General features: G+C 47.2%; 1 protein-coding gene across 8 annotated transcripts in view; it reads right to left on the reverse strand.

Moving 5' to 3' along the window:
* The window catches only part of LOC140742202 (ras-responsive element-binding protein 1-like), a 301827-nt gene that overhangs the window by 130368 nt on the left and 152455 nt on the right, over window positions 1–19004 (reverse strand). The window contains exon 1 of one of the 8 annotated variants that reach the window (XM_073073021.1): window positions 4726–4840. The exons of the other annotated variants lie outside the window; for them this stretch is intronic. The gene's annotated coding sequence lies outside the window, so the exon portion shown is untranslated. Of the gene's footprint in view, window positions 1–4725; window positions 4841–19004 lie in introns of those variants that run through there. 8 annotated transcript variants of the gene reach the window in all.

A 19004-nucleotide genomic window follows, 5' to 3' on the forward strand; every position in this document is an offset into this window, starting at 1 on the left:
GCAGTAAGAAGCTGGACAAAAGATAACATGAGATAAGGACATCAAAGAGGTGGTGATTCGTGAGCTTTAGATCTCCGAGCTGAAGATATAGCTCACAGGAACTCAGGAGTACATGAATCCCTGGAGGTGGACAGGGAGGTTAAGAGAGCTTTGGCATCCTGGCTTTCGTCATCAGGGGTCAGGGTACAGGAGTTGGGATGTTATGTTGCAGTTGTACAAGACGTTGTTGAGACCACAACAACGTCTATTAGTATATTAGTATATATTAGTTCAGTTTTGAATTACTCTACTATAGGGAACAAACTATTAAACTGGAAAGAGTGCAGAGAATGTTGCTGGGACTTGAGGGACAGATCTATGGAGAGGTTGAACAGGTTCAGATGCTTTTCACAAGAGTGTAGGAGACTGAGGGGTGATCTTATGGAGGGCACGGATAGGTTGAAAGCACTCAGTCTTTTCCCAGGGATGAGAAACAGTGAAGAACAAAAGGCCATGGGTTTAAGGTAAGATGAGAGAGACTTAATAGGAATCCATGGGGCAACTTTTTCAGCCAGAGGGTGGTGCAGAGTTGTCAGAGGAGGTGGTACATTAACAACATTTGAGAGACCTGGGCAGGTACATGGATAGGAAGGTTTAGAGGCAAATAAGCCAAATGCAGGCAAAGGGGACCAGCTTAGAAACTGGACCGATGCCTCTATCACTGAATGCAAAGATGATCAGAATTGGAGAGATCACTGGGGTTTACAAGGAGGGGTTGTTTTTAAACAGGAAGGAGTGGAGAAGTGGACAGGACGTGGTGTCAGAGGGATGATGATGAACAGGTTGAGGAACATTAGCCAGAGGCAAGTTGGGACGATTGGGTCTGTAAGTGACATAGGCGTGGGTGGGGGCTTTTAGCAGCTGCAGGGCAGAGCTGCCAGTTACCAGACTTGGCGAGCGGGTGGGCTCAAGGCTGACTCACACAGCAGCAGGTGAACGGGAACAGCGGCTGGGAGCTTGGGGAGGGTTCAGGCTTTTCCTCTGTGCTGGGTACAGCTTCAACCATCTTCACAACACAGGGGGTGGAGGGCTGACCAGTGAGCTGAAGTTGGCTGCTGGTGAGAGCCAGTCTCTTCTCTCCGGGCCATGCTCAGGGGCTGTACGTCGAACGTCCTGCACTGATCGATGGAGGACATCCCCAAGAATGGAGCAGGTGGGGCGTAGTGGCATGAGCAGTACATTGATGAAGCTCATACTACATCTTACCATCATTCAACAGCACTTCACCAGGCCTGAAGAAACAGGCTTTTCAGCCCATTGAGTCTAATCTTCAAGCACTGACATTCTTATCAATTCCCCCAGTACTATTCACCAACAATTAAACTACCAACTAGTTTGTTCAGAAGTTCAAAGTTCAGTGCAGGTATCATCAAAGTATGTAGCATTACGCAACCTCGAGATTCGTCTCCTCACAGGCAGCCACAAAACAAGGAAACCGAAAGGATACCAGAGAGAGAAAAAACAAATCATCTTTGTATGCCTTTGGGATGTGGGAAGAAACCAGCAAACCCAGGGAAAACTCAGGATTTACAAAGAGAATATGCTGCTCACAGATTGCACCTGGGGTCTGGGTAAACACAGGTATCTGGTGTGGCGAGGCAGTGACTCCAGCGCGCTGCCCTGTCGTGATCATTAATATGCTTCAGTAATCACCCATTGGCCATAAAACACTGAACAACGTCCCAAGGCCCTCGCACACTGCTTGCATACAGAGAAGGCCGGCATAGAAACAGGCCCATCAGACCACGACATCGTGCCAGCCATTCCACCCATTTAGATGAATGGCCCTCTACTCCCTGAGAACTCGGCGCTCGCCACACCAGGTATCCGTGTTTACCCAGACCCCAGGAGCAATCAGTGAGCAGCTTTACATAGAAACATAGAAAATAGGTGCAGGAGTAGGCCATTCGGCCCTTCGAGCCTGCACCGCCATTCAGTATCATCATGGCTGATCATCCAACTCAGAACCCTGTACCTGCTTTCTCTCCATACCCCCGATCCCTTTAGCCACAGGGGCCATATCTAACTTCCTCTTAAATATAGCCAATGAACTGGCCTCAACTGTTTCCTGTAGCAGAGAATTCCACAGATTCACCACTTCCTGTGTGAAGAAGATTTTCCTCATCTCGGTCCTAAAAGGCTTCCCCTTTATCCTTAAACTGTGACCCCTCGTTCTGGACTTCCCCAACATCAGAAACAATCTTCCTGCATCTAGCCTGTCCAATCCCTTTAGAATTTTATACGTTTCAATAAGATCCCCCCTCAATCTTCTAAATTCCAGCGAGTATAAGCCTAGTCGATCCAGTCTTTCTTCATATGAAAGTTCTGCCATCCCAGGAATCAATCTGGTGAACCTTCTCTGTACTCCCTCTATGGCAAGAATGTCTTTCCTCAGATTAGGGGACCAAAACTGCACACAATATTCTAGGTGCGGTCTCACCAAGGCCTTGTACAACTGCAGTAGAACCTCCCTGCTCCTGTACTCAAATCCTTTTGCTATGAATGCCAACATACCATTTGCCTTTTTCACCGCCTGCTGTACCTGCATGCCCACCTTCAATGACTGGTGTACAATGACACCCAGGTCTTGTTGCATCTCCCCTTTTCCTAATTGGCCACCGTTCAGATAATAATCTGTTTTCCTGTTCTTGCAACCAAAGTGGATAACCTCACATTTATCCACATTAAATTGCATCTGCCATGAATTAGCCCACTCACCTAACCTATCCAAGTCACCCTGCATCCTCCTCACAGCTAACATATTCTCTTTGTAAATCCTGGCTAATCCACAGCAGGCTATGTGTACAGAGTCCAGGCACTGAATTCAACAACTGCAGCCAATCGTCTCATCCAAAAGGAGAGGCCTCCCTCATACAGAGCAGCAACCGCTTAGTCTTGGCTTGTCTCTGGAACAGCAGATGGGGTGTTGTCTGAAACCCACATCACATGAATGGAAATCTGCCTAGCTGTCATCATCCAGCAGTTTGTGGGATTTTGCTGTGCAAAGATCAGGCATGCTTCATAGCTTCTAGGATGCCCCAGAAGGCTCGTGATCAACACTTTTGAAATGCAGGCACCTTTATTGCCCCCGCCCCCCAATATTGCAAGGAACTTGAAAATAAACTTTCAAAAGTATTGGGGTTACTATCTGTACCGGAAAATTAGGCCTAACAAATACATAGTGAAGACTGAAGGGAACATCTGATTGGTTCCTTAAGGTTGTCATAGCCAGGGGTGATAATGGGAACAAACTGCCACTATCTATTAAATGCGCCCAGTGGCGTGTGGGTCAAATAGCCTCTGATAACCAAGCCCAGCTCCTGGCCTTCACGTGTGGCTTAGCGACTAAGCCTGGCGGAACCGGTTCTACTGACGGGAGAAGGGTTACTGGTACCTTAAAACCAGTCACTTCAGACAGATGGGGGTAGTCAGTTCATCTAGGTGAAGGCAAACTCTGATCTCAAACCTCCACTGCCTTGTGCTATACCCACTCATGGAGGGAGTGAACCCTGGGGGAAAGATCCGGAGCTGGAGTTCCTGAGGCAGTCCCACGCTGACTGACCTGGTACCAAACTCTGCCGTTCCTCTGGGTTCATCAGATGCGTGGAGCGGGGGAGCTTGCTACACGGGTAACAGTGCCCAGGCTTGTGCATCTAGACAGCTTGGATGCAATGTCCATGGACAACTCTGCCCTGACTCACATCTGATCAAAACCAGGAAGAGCTGACCTGTCACATTACCAGCTAAGGTTTAAGTTACTGCACAGGGCGTGGAGGAGGTGGTGGTGTGGGGGGAGGGGGGGGCAGGGGCACGTGACGTTAATTAAATAATTAATATGTCACCACTACCACCACACAAATCCTGAGACAAGTCAGCCCCAGCTGCTACCCAAATGTGAAAGGACGACAGTGTGCAGTGTCGAATGATGGTAGCCATGATCTTTTCACAGAACTCTGACTTTTCACAAATTCCCTGCTCAAACTGTAAAGTTTCCTGCTGGGAACTGGGAGTGGTTATTGCACAGAAGCAAATTCTACACGAGTGTGTAAGCGGCTCTCGAATTAAGCGGCATTGGAAGAAAGCACCACAATTCCATTCTGAAGATCTCTGATTAGATAACTGTTCATCACAATGGAGTGGCGAAATCTAGCCATTGCAGTGTAATTGCCATGTCTATGACAGAGGTAATCACATCACACAGCCTGACAACATCTGTGAAAAGACACATTTAGAGCCTGTTTTGGGAGTGAATTCCTGAGAAAGCTTGTCACAGGTACCACACCTCTGCTGGCAGAGATTGAGTCAGCCTCACTGGTTTCACAGTTACACCGTGCAGGCACCGTGCATCCCTGCCTCAACAGTTGAGGTGCGCGGTGCTCGGCAGGGCCTTGCAAAACCAGCTGCTGGCCCGTACTGCTTTTGCCGGCTTGCTTCAGGCTGGCAGGGTTTGGGCTGTGGGACTTCTCCAGACGCCACCCCTCCCCTCCAGCCCACACTGCTGTGCGCTTGCTGCCTGTCACAAGGCCCAGGGCTGACATCTGAGCCTTCCGTGCAGTGAGGCCTGGAGCCAGAACTCCAGCCTGAACGGGGAGACAGTTCCTTTTCCAGCAGAGAACTCCGGGCCAAGCTCACTCCAATTATTTCAGTCTGCCGGGAGGAGAGTGCTTTGTCTCTCCCAGCCCATACCTTGGGATGAGTCTGGCCTCTTGCATCCAGCAGGATTGTATCTGAAGCACAGGAATGTTCCTGCAAGTCAGCCACACACTGTGCACAGCATGGCACACTGGGTTCACCGCTGAAGGTCAACCAACAAGAAATACTTTGCTCAGAGATTTAAAGGCGGTGTCAATAAATAAACCTGCCTTTCCCACTAACAAGAAGACAACACTGTTAGGCACCCAAAGCCTAGATTGAGCCGGTTCACAAGGTTCTGTACGTCTCACGTCCGTACCTCAGCAGTGCAACAGGTGGAAATACAGGAGCTTACAGCCACTGGAATCAATGGATCAGAGAACAAGCTGCAGGAGGACTCAGCCGGTCGAACTGCCCTTCAACTGAAACGTCCACAATGTCTTTCCCCTCAGATACTGCTCGAGCGAATGAGCTTCTGCACCAGTGGTCTGAGCAAACACGTCCGAAGCCTGCGATGAATTCAGAGACAGCACACCTGGTGTGTCTGAAACTCACCACGCAGAGTGGCCAGACCTTCACTTAAAAGATGGTTGCTTTAAAAAAGTTGTCTTAAAATTTTAATTAATCTGTTGCATGCAATTTCAAATCAATATTTTAAAGTGATTTAACTGTTTTTCAAGCGGTTGTGATGATGTAACGGAAAGCTATTGGAGTGGTCCCGGGGCAACAGCACTGCCACGAAATGCAGGCGCCCACCAGCAGAATCCAGTCAATATCTGCCCCGTGTGTGTACAGCAGGACCTACGTCTCTCTACCATTGTTCACAACCACACAGCAGCAAGTGCAATGGAAATTGTACACAGCAAGCTCCCAGAAACAGTCAGGCATATCTTCACCACACTCAGCACTGCACCCCCAAGTGTCTGCTGCCGCACACAATCGCTCAGCCAGTGTGGCTGGCCCTGGGGACGCAGGGAGACTGGACAGTGAAGGTGGCTTCATCAGTACAGGAGTTGGAACATTACACTGCCATTGTACAAGGTGTATGTGAGATTGCACGTGGAGTATTGTGTACTTGGTCACGCTGTCACCAGAAGGAAATGATTAAACTGGAAAAATGCAGGGAAGGTTTACAAGAACAGTGCTAGGACTTGAGGGCCTCAGTTATAAAGGAAGGCAGGACAGGCAGTGTCAGACACTGAGATGTGACAAATCACAAGGGGAATAGACAAGGTGAATGCACAAAATCTTTATCCCAAGCAAAGGAAATCGCAAACTTGGCTGAAGGTGAGAGGGGAATAAGAGGGGCAACTTGTTCACACAGAGGGTGGTGCGAATGTGCCAGGTGAAACTTTTGGAACAGGTGACAGGTGAAGCGTTGGGACAGGTACAGTGACAGTTAATGAAAGGTGAAGCTGTTGGGACAGGTACAGTGACAGGTAAATAACAGATGAAGCTTTTGGGACAGGTTCAGTGACAGGTAAATGACAGGTGAAGCTGTGGGACAGGTTCAGTGACAGGTAAATGACAGGTGAAGCTGTTGGGACAGGTTCAGTGACAGGTAAATGACAGATGAAGCTGCTGGGACAGGTTCAGTGACAGGTAAATAACAGATGAAGCTGTTGGGACAGGTACAGTGACAGGTAAATAACAGATGAAGCTGTTGAGACAGGTTCAGTGACAGGTAAATGACAGGTGAAGCTGTTGGGACAGGTACAGTGACAGGTAAATAACAGATGAAGCTGTTGAGACAGGTTCAGTGACAGGTAAATGACAGGTGAAGCTGTTGGGACAGGTACAGTGACAGGTAAATGACAGGTGAAGCTGCTGGGACAGGTTCAGTGACAGGTAAATGACAGGTGAAGCTGTTGGGACAGGTTCAGTGACAGGTAAATGACAGATGAAGCTGCTGGGACAGGTACAGTGACAGGTAAATAACAGATGAAGCTGTTGAGACAGGTTCAGTGACAGGTAAATGACAGATGAAGCTGTTGGGACAGGTACAGTGACAGGTAAATGACAGGTGAAGCTGCTGGGACAGGTTCAGTGACAGGTAAATAACAGATGAAGCTGTTGGGACAGGTTCAGTGACAGGTAAATGACAGATGAAGCTGTTGAGACAGGTTCAGTGACAGGTAAATGACAGGTGAAGCTGTTGGGACAGGTTCAGTGACAGGTAAATAACAGATGAAGCTGTTGAGACAGGTTCAGTGACAGGTAAATGACAGGTGAAGCTGCTGGGACAGGTTCAGTGACAGGTAAATGACAGATGAAGCTGTTGAGACAGGTTCAGTGACAGGTAAATGACAGATGAAGCTGTTGGGACAGGTTCAGTGACAGGTAAATGACAGGTGAAGCTGTTGGGACAGGTTCAGTGACAGGTAAATGACAGATGAAGCTGTTGGGACAGGTTCAGTGACAGGTAAATGACAGGTGAAGCTGCTGGGACAGGTTCAGTGACAGGTAAATGACAGATGAAGCTGTTGAGACAGGTTCAGTGACAGGTAAATGACAGATGAAGCTGTTGGGACAGGTTCAGTGACAGGTAAATGACAGGTGAAGCTGTTGGGACAGGTTCAGTGACAGGTAAATAACAGGTGAAGCTGCTGGGACAGGTTCAGTGACAGGTAAATGCCAGGTGAAGCTGTTAGGACAGGTAAATGACAGGTGAAGCTGTTGGGACAGGTTCAGTGACAGGCAAATGACAGGTGAAGCCGTTGGGACAGGTACAGGTACAGGTAAATGACAGGTGAAGCTGTTGGGACAGGTTCAGTGACAGGTAAATAACAGGTGAAGCTGTTGGGACAGGTTCAGTGACAGGTAAATGACAGGTGAAGCCGTTGGGACAGGTACAGTGACAGGTAAATGCCAGGTGAAGCTGTTAGGACAGGCAAATGACAGGTGAAGCTGTTGGGACAGGTTCAGTGACAGGTAAATGACAGGTGAAGCTGTTGGGACAGGTTCAGTGACAGGTAAATGACAGGTGAAGCTGTTGGGACAGGTTCAGTGACAGGCAAATGACAGGTGAAGCTGTTGGGACAGGTTCAGTGACAGGTAAATAACAGATGAAGCTGCTGGGACAGGTTCAGTGACAGGTAAATGACAGGTGAAGCTGTTGGGACAGGTTCAGTGACAGGTAAATAACAGATGAAGCTGCTGGGACAGGTTCAGTGACAGGTAAATGACAGGTGAAGCTGTTGGGACAGGTACAGTGACAGGTAAATGACAGGTGAAGCTGTTGGGACAGGTTCAGTGACAGGTAAATAACAGATGAAGCTGTTGGGACAGGTTCAGTGACAGGTAAATGACAGGTGAAGCTGTTGGGACAGGTTCAGTGACAGGTAAATGACAGGTGAAGCTGTTGGGACAGGTTCAGTGACAGGCAATTGACAGGTGAAGCTGTTGGGACAGGTTCAGTGACAGGTAAATGACAGGTGAAGCTGTTGGGACAGGTTCAGTGACAGGCAAATGACAGGTGAAGCTGCTGGGACAGGTACAGTGACAGTTAAATGACAGGTGAAGCTGTTGGGACAGGTTCAGTGACAGGTAAATGACAGTTGAAGCTGTTGGGACAGGTTCAGTGACAGGTAAATGACAGGTGAAGCTGTTGGGACAGGTTCAGTGATAGGTAAATGCCAGGTGACGCTGTTGAGACAGGTACAGTGACAGGTAAATGACAGGTGAAGCTGTTGGGACAGGTTCAGTGATAGGTAAATGACAGGTGAAGCTGTTGGGACAGGTTCAGTGATAGGTAAATGACAGGTGAAGCTGTTGGGACAGGTACAGTGACAGTTAAATGACAGGTGAAGCTGCTGGGACAGGTACAGTGACAGGTAAATGACATGGATAAATACATGAGGAATAAGTCAAACACTGGAAAATGGGACTAACCTGATGGGTACCATGGTAACCAAGGGCAGTGTGGACCAGGGACCTGCTTTAGGCTGCATAGTTCCACGACTAAAACTCACACGTGTTAATAATCTGTCCTTCACTTTAAATGCAGTTGGTCCAAAAGGTACAACCAGATCATTCCTAACATTGTGAAGTGCAGTCACATGAACTTGAAGATAAAGTGGCACCCACACACTACCCCTTTTTCCCCCTTCTGTGATGTCTGCTGTTGTCTGATAAGAAATATGAAGTCAACGTGACTCATTAAGGTTACCATACCTTACACACACTTCCTGTTACGCTAAGCTTCACTGTTACCTTTTCTTGTTGGCCTATTTCTATTGGCTATGGTGTCTGTCAATCACTCAGCCTCTATGACCGCGTTGGTCTACCAGTGACCCTGCCCGCCTCCTCGCCAGTCTGCCACTTTTCCACCACTGGGTCACATTTGCTGGAGTGTTGGGGAGACACGATGTCATTGAAGTACCGGCCTTAAGAGTTTGGAACCTGCCAGGAATGACACTGTGTGGGACTGTTCACCATGGAACGCACTAACACGGAAGATCCCCACATCATTTTCTCGTGACCTCCATCAGGCATGAGGTACAGACGCCTGAATCCCACGCCACCAGGTTCAAGAACAACAACCAACCTGCATGTTCCCAATCACCAGCTCACTTTGTACCCACTGTTCTGTCTGGGTTCTTTCCTGTAAAAATTATGGATCATTTAATTTTAATGTAAGTTTTTTGTGTGAATATTGCAGCTTTGGGCCTGAAGGCTGCTGCATGGAGGAGATAAACTCCAGTTGAATTTGAGGTGGTGGGGGGAACAGTCTGTGTCCGGTGACACCTCCCACTTGCTCTCACTCTGCAGCTGCTGGCTCACTTTGCTATTCTGATTGCGTGGAAAAGCCCAGTTCCAGAGCAGTACCATCACAGTTATTTCATGGTTCATTTGCTTACAGAGACAGCGCCAAACAAACCACTCGGCCCAACGACCTGTACTGTCCAGAAACCCAGCCTAATCACAGGACAACTTACAATGACCAATTAACCTACTAGCCAGTACGTCTGAATTACGCAAGGAAACTGGATCACCCGGAGGAAAACAACACTGTCACCGACACACTGTACAAATTCACGGACTGGTATGGAACCAACGTCTTTGAGTGGAAACTCCTACAAAAGATAGTGGATTCGGCCCAGTACATCACGGGTAAAATCCTCCCAACCATTGAGCACATCTATATGAAACATTGCTGCATCCATCATCGAAGATCCTCACCACACAGGCCATGCTCTTTTCTCACTGCTGCCATCAGATAGAAGGTACAAGTGCCTCAGGACTCCCACCACCAGATTCAAGAACATTTACTACCCCTCAACCATCAGGCTCTTGAACAAAAGGGAATAACTACACTCACTTGCCCATCCATCAAAATGTTCCTACAACTAATGATCTCACTTTACAGATGCTATCTCATTAACTCATATTCTCATTATTTATTGCTAGTTATTTATATTTGCATTTGCACAGTTTGTCGTCTTCTGCACTCTGGTTGGTCTTTCATTGATCCTGTGATAGCTACTATTCTATAGGTTTACTGAGTATGCCCGCAGGAAAATGAATCTCAGGGTTGTAAATGGTGACATGTATGTACCTTGATAATAAATTTACTTTGAACTCCTTACAGACAGCAAGGAAAGCTTGGGTTGGTACAGGGGTATGGAGGGCGATGGTCCTGGTGCAGGTCGATGGGAAAAGCGGATTTAATGGCTCGGCATGGATGAGATGGGCCGAAGGGCCTGTTTCTATGCTGTACTCTTCTACAAGTCTGACAGCACTGGAATTGAACTCCAAACTCTAATGCTCCCAGCTGTAATAATGTCACGTTAACCACTACGTTACGGTGGCAGATTTGGTTGGTTTTAGTTTGCAGTAGAAAATAGAAAGTACATTGTGAATGGTGAGCAGAGAGAGGGTGTAAATAGCCCTGAGGAGGAGACCCAGACGCTGGTCACTGTTCTCCCCTCAAGCCACACCATTTCACCATCCAGCATGTAAACAGTCCTTTTCGGTCAGCATGTTCATGCCGACTGTGCTGCCCGTGGGCTAGTCCCATCTGCCTGCATTTTCACTATAGCTCTCCAAACTTCTCCTATCCATATAACTATCCTGATGGATTTTTAATGTTGTTAATGTACCTGTCTCAACCACTATTTCTTCCAAATACGTACCACCCTTTGTATGAACAGGCTGCCTCTGATATCCCTTCTAAATCTCTTGCCTCTCCCCTCTTGCTAGGAAAAAGACAAGTTCCAGTTTATTGTCATTTATGTATACCGCCAAATGAAACAACATTTCTGCAGACCAGGTACATAGAACTCACACACATCACACAAAGTAATATTACCTCAACAATAAGGTGCATTTATGACGCAAGTTAAAAAGTAAACAGTAAAATGCTACTGGTGCTTCTTACATGATGTCAGGGAGTTCAGTATCTCACGGCCTGGAGGAAGAAGCTGTTTCCCATCCTAACAGTTCTTGTCCTAATGTACGTCCTGCCTGATGGTGGGGGATCAATGAGATTGATAGATGGATGGGAGGGATCACTGACAATGCTAAACTATGTGCTTTCACCCTGTCTATGCTCCTCAGGATCTTATGTACCTCCTATCAGGTGGCCCCCTCAGTCTCCTACATTCCAGGAAAAAAGTCCTTGCTTACACACTTCTGTGCAACTTAGGCCCCCAAGTCCAGGCAACATTTCTGCAATTTCTAATTTAATAACAGCTTTCTTATAACAGGGTGACCAAAGTTGGGCACAGTATGTTCTAAGTGCAGCCTCACCATCACCTTAAATAACTGCAACACAACTTCCAATCAGTGATGTGCCAAGCATGTGACACTGCTTCCAGCTAACTGCACACTTCCACTCCTACATCTCTCCACCCCATAGCACTTCCCACAGCCCTACCAGTCACTGAACAAATCCCAGCCTGGTAGTATCATCATCACCACCAGGAGCTGGTGCTCCTGCGAGCTTCCGTTTGCTGTTCCTACCCTACGTTAATGGCCAATCCTAGTACAACCCCACCCACAACCCAACTTCCACAGCCATCCTGATCTCACATAGCTACAACCCTGAGCAGCAACTCAAGGGAGAAAAAGGGAACAGACAAAAGCAGAAATGAGGATTACATGAAAAAAAAAGGGAAACACAAGGATTGTACCTCTGGAATTAACTGTTATTTGACTGGTTTTCAAGGTGAAAGGAACTGATAGGTTGTGCAGATAAAGTATCTCCCCTACTTGGAGAGTTTAGGAGGAGGCTTGGCGGGGGGAGTGGGGATAGAGAGCACAGAGCTAGATTGTTCCAGAATGAAGATAAAGAATACTTCTGCACGCAAAAGCTGTAGTTTTGGAAACCTCTCGTACACACTGCAATTGAGGCTGCTCTGGAAATGGCTTTGAAAGCCACAAAGCCTGAGGACTGCTCTGTGGACAGAGGCTCCAGTCCACGGGTGCCTCAGTGAGGCTGTGCAAACTGCAAATGTCTTTGAACGTCTCGCATTTGAAACGTGCTTCACCTCAGGAAGAAAGCATTATTTGTGAGGTGTACGACAGCACTCCCTGTAGTTTCCCTATACTAACAGCTACATCTGGCCTTGGGTGCACAGACATTACATTTGACAGCCATCATCGAGAGTTACAAATATAAAACTACCTTAAAAATGCCGCGAGGCTGAGAAGTAACCCAAATTGATTCAGCATATTCGAATCTGCAGGATTCCTTACTAAGGAGGAACACTTATGAACCTGAACTATTAAGACAAAGGGACCTTAGCCTGAAATGTTTAACTCCTCTCATCACAGATGCTGCCCGACCTGCTGGGCTTTCTGCTTTCACTGTGGTTTCTACTATTCTTTTTTTGACTTCCGCTCAAGGTAGTAATTTTTAAAACTCTGACAACTATGGAACCTAAGCCTTTCGTCTTTCCTACGTGGCCTGCTGTACACACTAGGACTTGCACCTTATCCATTTTTACACACTTCATCCTGCAAATTCATTTGCATAAAGTAATTTGCTTCAATCGTTACCTTGAGTTCCTCCACTGAACATGTAACAGCACAGCACAGGTCCTTCAGCCTATGGTATTGTGCTACACTATTTAAAATACTAAGTTAATGCCTTAACTAAACAAATCCCCTCTGCCTACTCAGTGTCCCTATCTGCGCATTACAGTCTCTCAAGCTCCTCAATCATGCTTGCCACCAGCACCATTCCCATCAATCTCTGTACAAAAACTTGCCTTACACATCTCCTTTCAACTTATCTTCTCTCACTATAAATGCACCCCTCTTGCCATAAGTGTCTTGTATTAGGCGTTTCACCCCTGGACAAAAATCTACCAGCTGTCTATCTACTGTGGTCTCGTAATCAGAAAAGCTCCAGTGAAAATAACCTATGTTTGTCCAATTTCTCCTTACGTGCATGCCCTCTAATCCAGGCAGATTCCTAATAAATCTCTTCGCTTCTTCTCCAAAGCCTTGACAGCTTTCCTATAATGGGACATTATAGACAGGTATATATATTGCTGAACAGTGAGCAAGCAATCCACAAGTTCCACAAACAAGAGTGCGGCAACAACCTTGCTGATCTATTTTCACCTGTTTTGGTCCTGGTGACACACCCTAGAACAAAGCCCTGCACTTTCTGGGCAATCAAGAGCAGGCAAGGAGTGCTTGGTTGAGAGTAGATAGCCCAGAATGGAGAGGACAGTGTTCAATGAGTGATACCCCCAACCTCCATACACAGTAACAGGGGTTTCCCTTTGAGGAATAAGGCTGGGGTTGTGGGCAACATGGCCACTTTCAATTCCCTGCACAAACATTGCAAAATTCTCTTACGCTCAAAGCAGTTGCGGCACCCAGTCACAGCAGCTGAAGTGTGCATAGTGTGATCCCCCCAAAGACTCTGTAATAATGATCAGCTCAGCCATAGAATGAACCAGATGCAAAACTCGGCAGATGCTGGGAGCCAGAATTGAAAAGAGAAAATGGTGGAGCCATTCAGCAAGTCAGATTCAGGATTAATGCTTCAGGTCACTGACCCTTCATTGGGAAGGGGTCGTTGACCTGAAATATTAATTGTCAGTGGCTGCCTGACCTGCTGAGTAGACCCTGGCTACCTGACAGAATACATCTGTCAAACCGTGCTTCAGTGCCATGCTGAATACTTTACACAGCTCAATTACTTCAAACGTTGGCATCAGACTGAAGGATAAATATTCTCCAAAGCTTCTGCTCTTCTTCAAAATGGATCAAAGTCGATCTGAAAGCAGGTTTGGTCATGGTCTGCACAGCACATATTTAACGCTGCACTGCCGATTTCATGATGTTCTCCAAAGTGCAACGAGAAACTCAACTTCCTGACTGAGCCAAGAAGGGTTGAATCTCACACCCAGCACTGTTATTAGACAGCAAACACTGGGTGCACAGATTGAAGAGTCATGGGCCGGGAATGACGTAGGAGGCTGCCAGGAATTCTGCACCAACTGTGTGTGAGCATCAGCAAGGGCCACGGCTGAGGAAATTGTACAGCCACAGCAAATGCTCCAGAGGGAGAGTAGAGCTTAATACTTCTCCCAGCATTACACAGATCCGATGGAATGTACTGAACCCCGTGAACTATTTGTTCAAAGGTCAGATCATACAGGAGGACACAGGTCTCTCAGCCCATCTGGTCCACACCCACCCATCCAATACAGCTTAATCTGACACAAACCTCTAAACCTTTCCTATCCACGTACCTGTCTAACTGTTATTGTTACTGCCATAGCCACTTCCTCTTGTCGATCATTCCACATAGATTAACTGTGTCAAAAATTTGCTTCTGAAGTTCCTATTAAATCCTTCCAATCTCACCTTAAACCTATGCCCTCTAGTTCTTGATTTCATAAGCATGGAAAAAAGTCAGAGTACATTCACCCTATCTAGGCCTCTGATGATTTTATACACCCCTATAAAATTATTTTTCCATCTTCAACACGGCAAGGAGTAAATCCCTAACTTACCCAACCCCTGCATAACCAAATCCCATGGGTCCTAGCAGCATCCTTGTAAACCTACAGTCAATGAGAACTGTGAGAATTGCACATAACTACAAAAATCAGAAAAGGAGAACTGATATAAAGCTACTAAGTAACAACTAATAATAATGTTGCCATGGAACTTCCACGTTATGTACATCTGACAGCAACATTTTGAAATGTAGAAGAAAGTCATGGTGGGGGGCTCAGCTCATACCCATTCCAAACTCAGAGCCTAACAGCAGGTGGGACTAGGAAAGTCAGACTGGGGGGCTCAGCTCATACCCATTCCAAACTCAGAGCCTAACAGCAGGTGGGACTAGGAAAGTCATGGTGGGGGGCTCAGCTCATACCCATTCCAAACTCAGAGCCTAACAGCGGGTGGGACTAGGAACATCATGGTGGGGGGCTCAGCTCATACCCATTCCAAACTCAGAGCCTAACAGCAGGTGAGACTAGGAACGTCATGGTGGGGGGCTCAGCTCATACCCATTCCAAACTCAGAGCCTAACAGCAGGTGGGACTAGGAAAGTCATGGTGGGGGGCTCAGCTCATACCCATTCCAAACTCAGAGCCTAACAGCAGGTGAGACTAGGAACGTCATGGTGGGGGGCTCAGCTCATACCCATTCCAAACTCAGAGCCTAACAGCAGGTGGGACTAGGAAAGTCATGGTGGGGGGCTCAGCTCATACCCATTCCAAACTCAGAGCCTAACAGCAGGTGGGACTAGGAAAGTCAGACTGGGGGGCTCAGCTCATACCCATTCCAAACTCAGAGCCTAACAGCAGGTGGGACTAGGAAAGTCAGACTGGGGGGCTCAGCTCATGCCCATTCCAAACTCAGAGCCTAACAGCAGGTGGGACTAGGAACGTCATGGTGGGGGGCTCAGCTCATACCCATTCCAAACCCAGAGCCTAACAGCAGGTGGGAGGAGGAGCCCCAGCTGAACATTTGCCCCACATATCAAATGCCACACTAGCTTGGGCTTGCAGAATTCAGCACCAACCAAGATATTAGGGCTGGCCTCCCAATGGACACGTGGACCACTGTAGTGGACAGTTAACGATGTTTCTTTGGCACAAATCTAAACCTTCACTGCAGCATTTGTGTATAAACCAGACTATCAGTCAGTGTGACAGGGCCAGATGGTGCAACTGATAGAAAAAACTCTGCATGTGTAATCCCCAAGTCATAGCTTTTAACAATAAGTTGCAATGATATGCTCCTCTGAGGATCAGACAGCAAAGATTTGTTGAAACACTGTTAAGCAGTGTTAAATGTGGGTTTTACATGACCATCATTTGGCACTTTAAGCAAGAACTTCTATTTCTATCATGGCATCTGTATCTCTTGTCAACAATATACAAATCAAGCATCTCTGGAACATACACGAACTGGCATGATGATCCACTAATCTAATTCAGCTAATGACACTCAAACTAATTCCTTCTGGCCTGCACATGGTCCATATCCCTGCGTTCTGTGCACATCAAGTTCAAGTTGGTTGTCAGCTGACTGTACAAATGAAACAATGTTCCTCTAGACCATGGGGCACCCACACACTGCACATCAAACAAATATTACCATAAATAATGAACATGAGAAATTCTGCAGATGCTGGAAATCCAAAGAGATACAGAAAGTGATGGGTGAAGCCAGGTGCGTAGGACAGATAATGGGCTGGAAAGGAAGGGATCTGATAGGAGAGGAGAGTGGGCCACAGGAGAAAGGGAAGGACAATAGGCAGATGAGAAGAGGTGAGAGGCCAGATTGGGAAATAGAAGAAGAGGGGAGGGGGAGCTTTTCCACCAGAAGGAGAAATCCATGTTCATACCATCAAGTTGGAGGACGTAATATAAGGTGTTGCTCTTCCAGCCTGAGGGTGGCCTGGACTGACATGTCAGAATGGGAATGAGAATCAGAATTAAAATGTTTGGCCCTGGGATTTTCCACTTTTGGCAGATGGAGTGAAGATGCTTGACCAAGTGTATGACGGGTCTCACCAACGTAGAACAGGCCACGTTGGAAACACCAGACACAACAGATTCACAGGTGATACCTCAGATTTTATTTTGTGTGCTGGGGGGGGGGGGGGGGATTTGGCAGTTGATACGTCTGTTCCATTTTTGTTTGTTTTATTTTGTGTGGGGAGGGGGGATTTGGAGGTTGATGACTGTACTGCCTCGTTTGCTTTCTAAGGTTTCATGGCTATCTAGAGAAGAGGAATTTCAGAGCTGCATCCTTTGATAATAAATGAACCTCTGAGCCATTGAACAATAACTTGTTCCTCCAGGAATGAAGATCACTCAACCTAACACCATCTATATCCAGGCAAATCGCTCCTTGCAACATCATGTCTGTCCTCTAGTATAAGAGGCTGAGATGGAGACAGCATTGTTCCCAGGCCCCCAGATTCACTGTACAATATCAGATGGAGATCTTTACAGTGACATGAAGTTCAGAGGTTCTTATGAACAACCGGTTCAGAATGACATTGCTTGCCTGTAAATAAATCTATCATTCTGCACAGACTGGCAGAGGCAAGGACAAGTCTTAAGGTTTACTGTATTTGCTTGCTGTTATGACTTCTCACCAGGCACTCCCCTTCAATTAATGGATGCAATGTTGAGGCTTTATAAAGCACTGGTGAAACCTCACTTGGAATATTGTGAGCAGGTTTGGGCCCCTTAGCTAAGAAAGTATATGCCAACACTGGGGAGCGTTCAAAGGAGATTCATGAAGATGATTCCAGGATTGAAGGGCTTATATGAGGAGCATTCGATGGCTCTGGGCCTGTATTTGCTGCAATTCAGAAGAATGGGGATCTCATTGAAACCTATCAAATGTTGAAAAGCCCAGATAGAGTGAATGCAGAGAGTGTGTTTCTTACAGTGGGGAGTCTAGGACCAGAGGGCACAACCTCAGGATAGAGGGACATCCAGTTAGAGTGAAGAGGAGGAAGAACTTCTTTAGCCAGAGGGTGGTGAATCTGTGGAATTCATTGTCATAGCTGACTGTGGCCTAACTCTGCTCCTATGTTGTGTGGTCTTCACGCTGGGGAACAGGCTTTCAAAAGAGCTCCCTGATGCCTGTCCACCATAAGTTCTTGTATCTAAGTTCCATCATTATCCCTCCATCACTTTCCCAACAACACAGTGTGGCCTTGAGACCCAACTGCTGAGTGAATGTCCACCTAACCCAGACCCATCCTTAGTTCCTAACAGCCCCTCTTATCTTATGTGCCTACAAAATAGCCCTGTGCATACATAATGCCTGCATTAAATCGGGCTACTGATCACTTTTGGGTTGATCTGTGACCAGTGCCTGTCAGGACTTGTTTGCAGAGCAGGAGGTCACAGAGTGAGCTGGAGACAGTTCCTTGTAGATTTTACACGCCAGGTTTAAAAGCAACCAGGACCTGTTGGGACTTGTCTGTGGAGCGAGAGCTTGCTTGGGTTAATAGTAACTTAGCAAGGGCCAATGAAAAGAAGCGAGGTTGAAGTAGAGCGGCCATTGTGGGAGTTGGCAAAGGTGAGAGTGGGAGACTTTGGCTCAATAGGCTTCGGTGTGAACAGACAGGGGCAAAGGGTGCTGAGTCACTTGAAATCATTCAATTGATTGTAGAACTTAAGCTTAAGAAGTTGGAGCCTAAGGTAGGCAAGATGGTAATTAAGGTAGTGAAATGCTCCACCTACAAGATGTGGGGTTTCAGGGTGCCCAACAGTTTCCCTGATGACTATATCAGCACCCAGCTTCAGCTCCTGACTGACCAGGGGAAGGAGCTGGAGCTAGATGCACTCAGGACCATCGGGGAGGCTAAAAGCCTTTTACAGAGGTGATCACACAGAGTGGGGGCTTCAGATGGGAAATGGGTGACCACCAGGGGAAGTAAGCAACAAGTCTAGCTCTCTGGAGGTGCACGAACCATTGGGGTTCAGGCCGGAGGCACTGTGCCTGGCTCTGAGGCTCAGCAGTAGCAGTATATAGGAGACTCGGCACTTGGGGGACAGGAGAATCTGCGGCTGCAAAGGGACACCAGGATGTGCGTTGTTTCTCAGCTGCAAGGGTCAAGGATGTCTTAGAGTGACTGCAGGATATCTTCAAGAGGCAGCTAAAGCATATGGTGCACATTGGCACCAATGACATGGAAAAGAAGGGGGGGGAGGTCTTGCTAGAGGGGTAGGGAGTTAGGAAAAGTCGAAAGAGCAGGAGCTCCAAGGTAGTAACCATTAGATTACTCCTGGTGCCACGACCTAGTCAGGTTAGGAATAGGATGATAGTACTGTTGAACATGTGGCTGAGGAACTGGTGCAGGGGGCAGGGTTTCAGGTTCTTGGATA

Source organism: Hemitrygon akajei, chromosome 20 (assembly GCF_048418815.1).
Source record: "Hemitrygon akajei chromosome 20, sHemAka1.3, whole genome shotgun sequence".
In the NCBI taxonomy this organism is placed as follows: Eukaryota; Metazoa; Chordata; class Chondrichthyes; order Myliobatiformes; family Dasyatidae; genus Hemitrygon; species Hemitrygon akajei.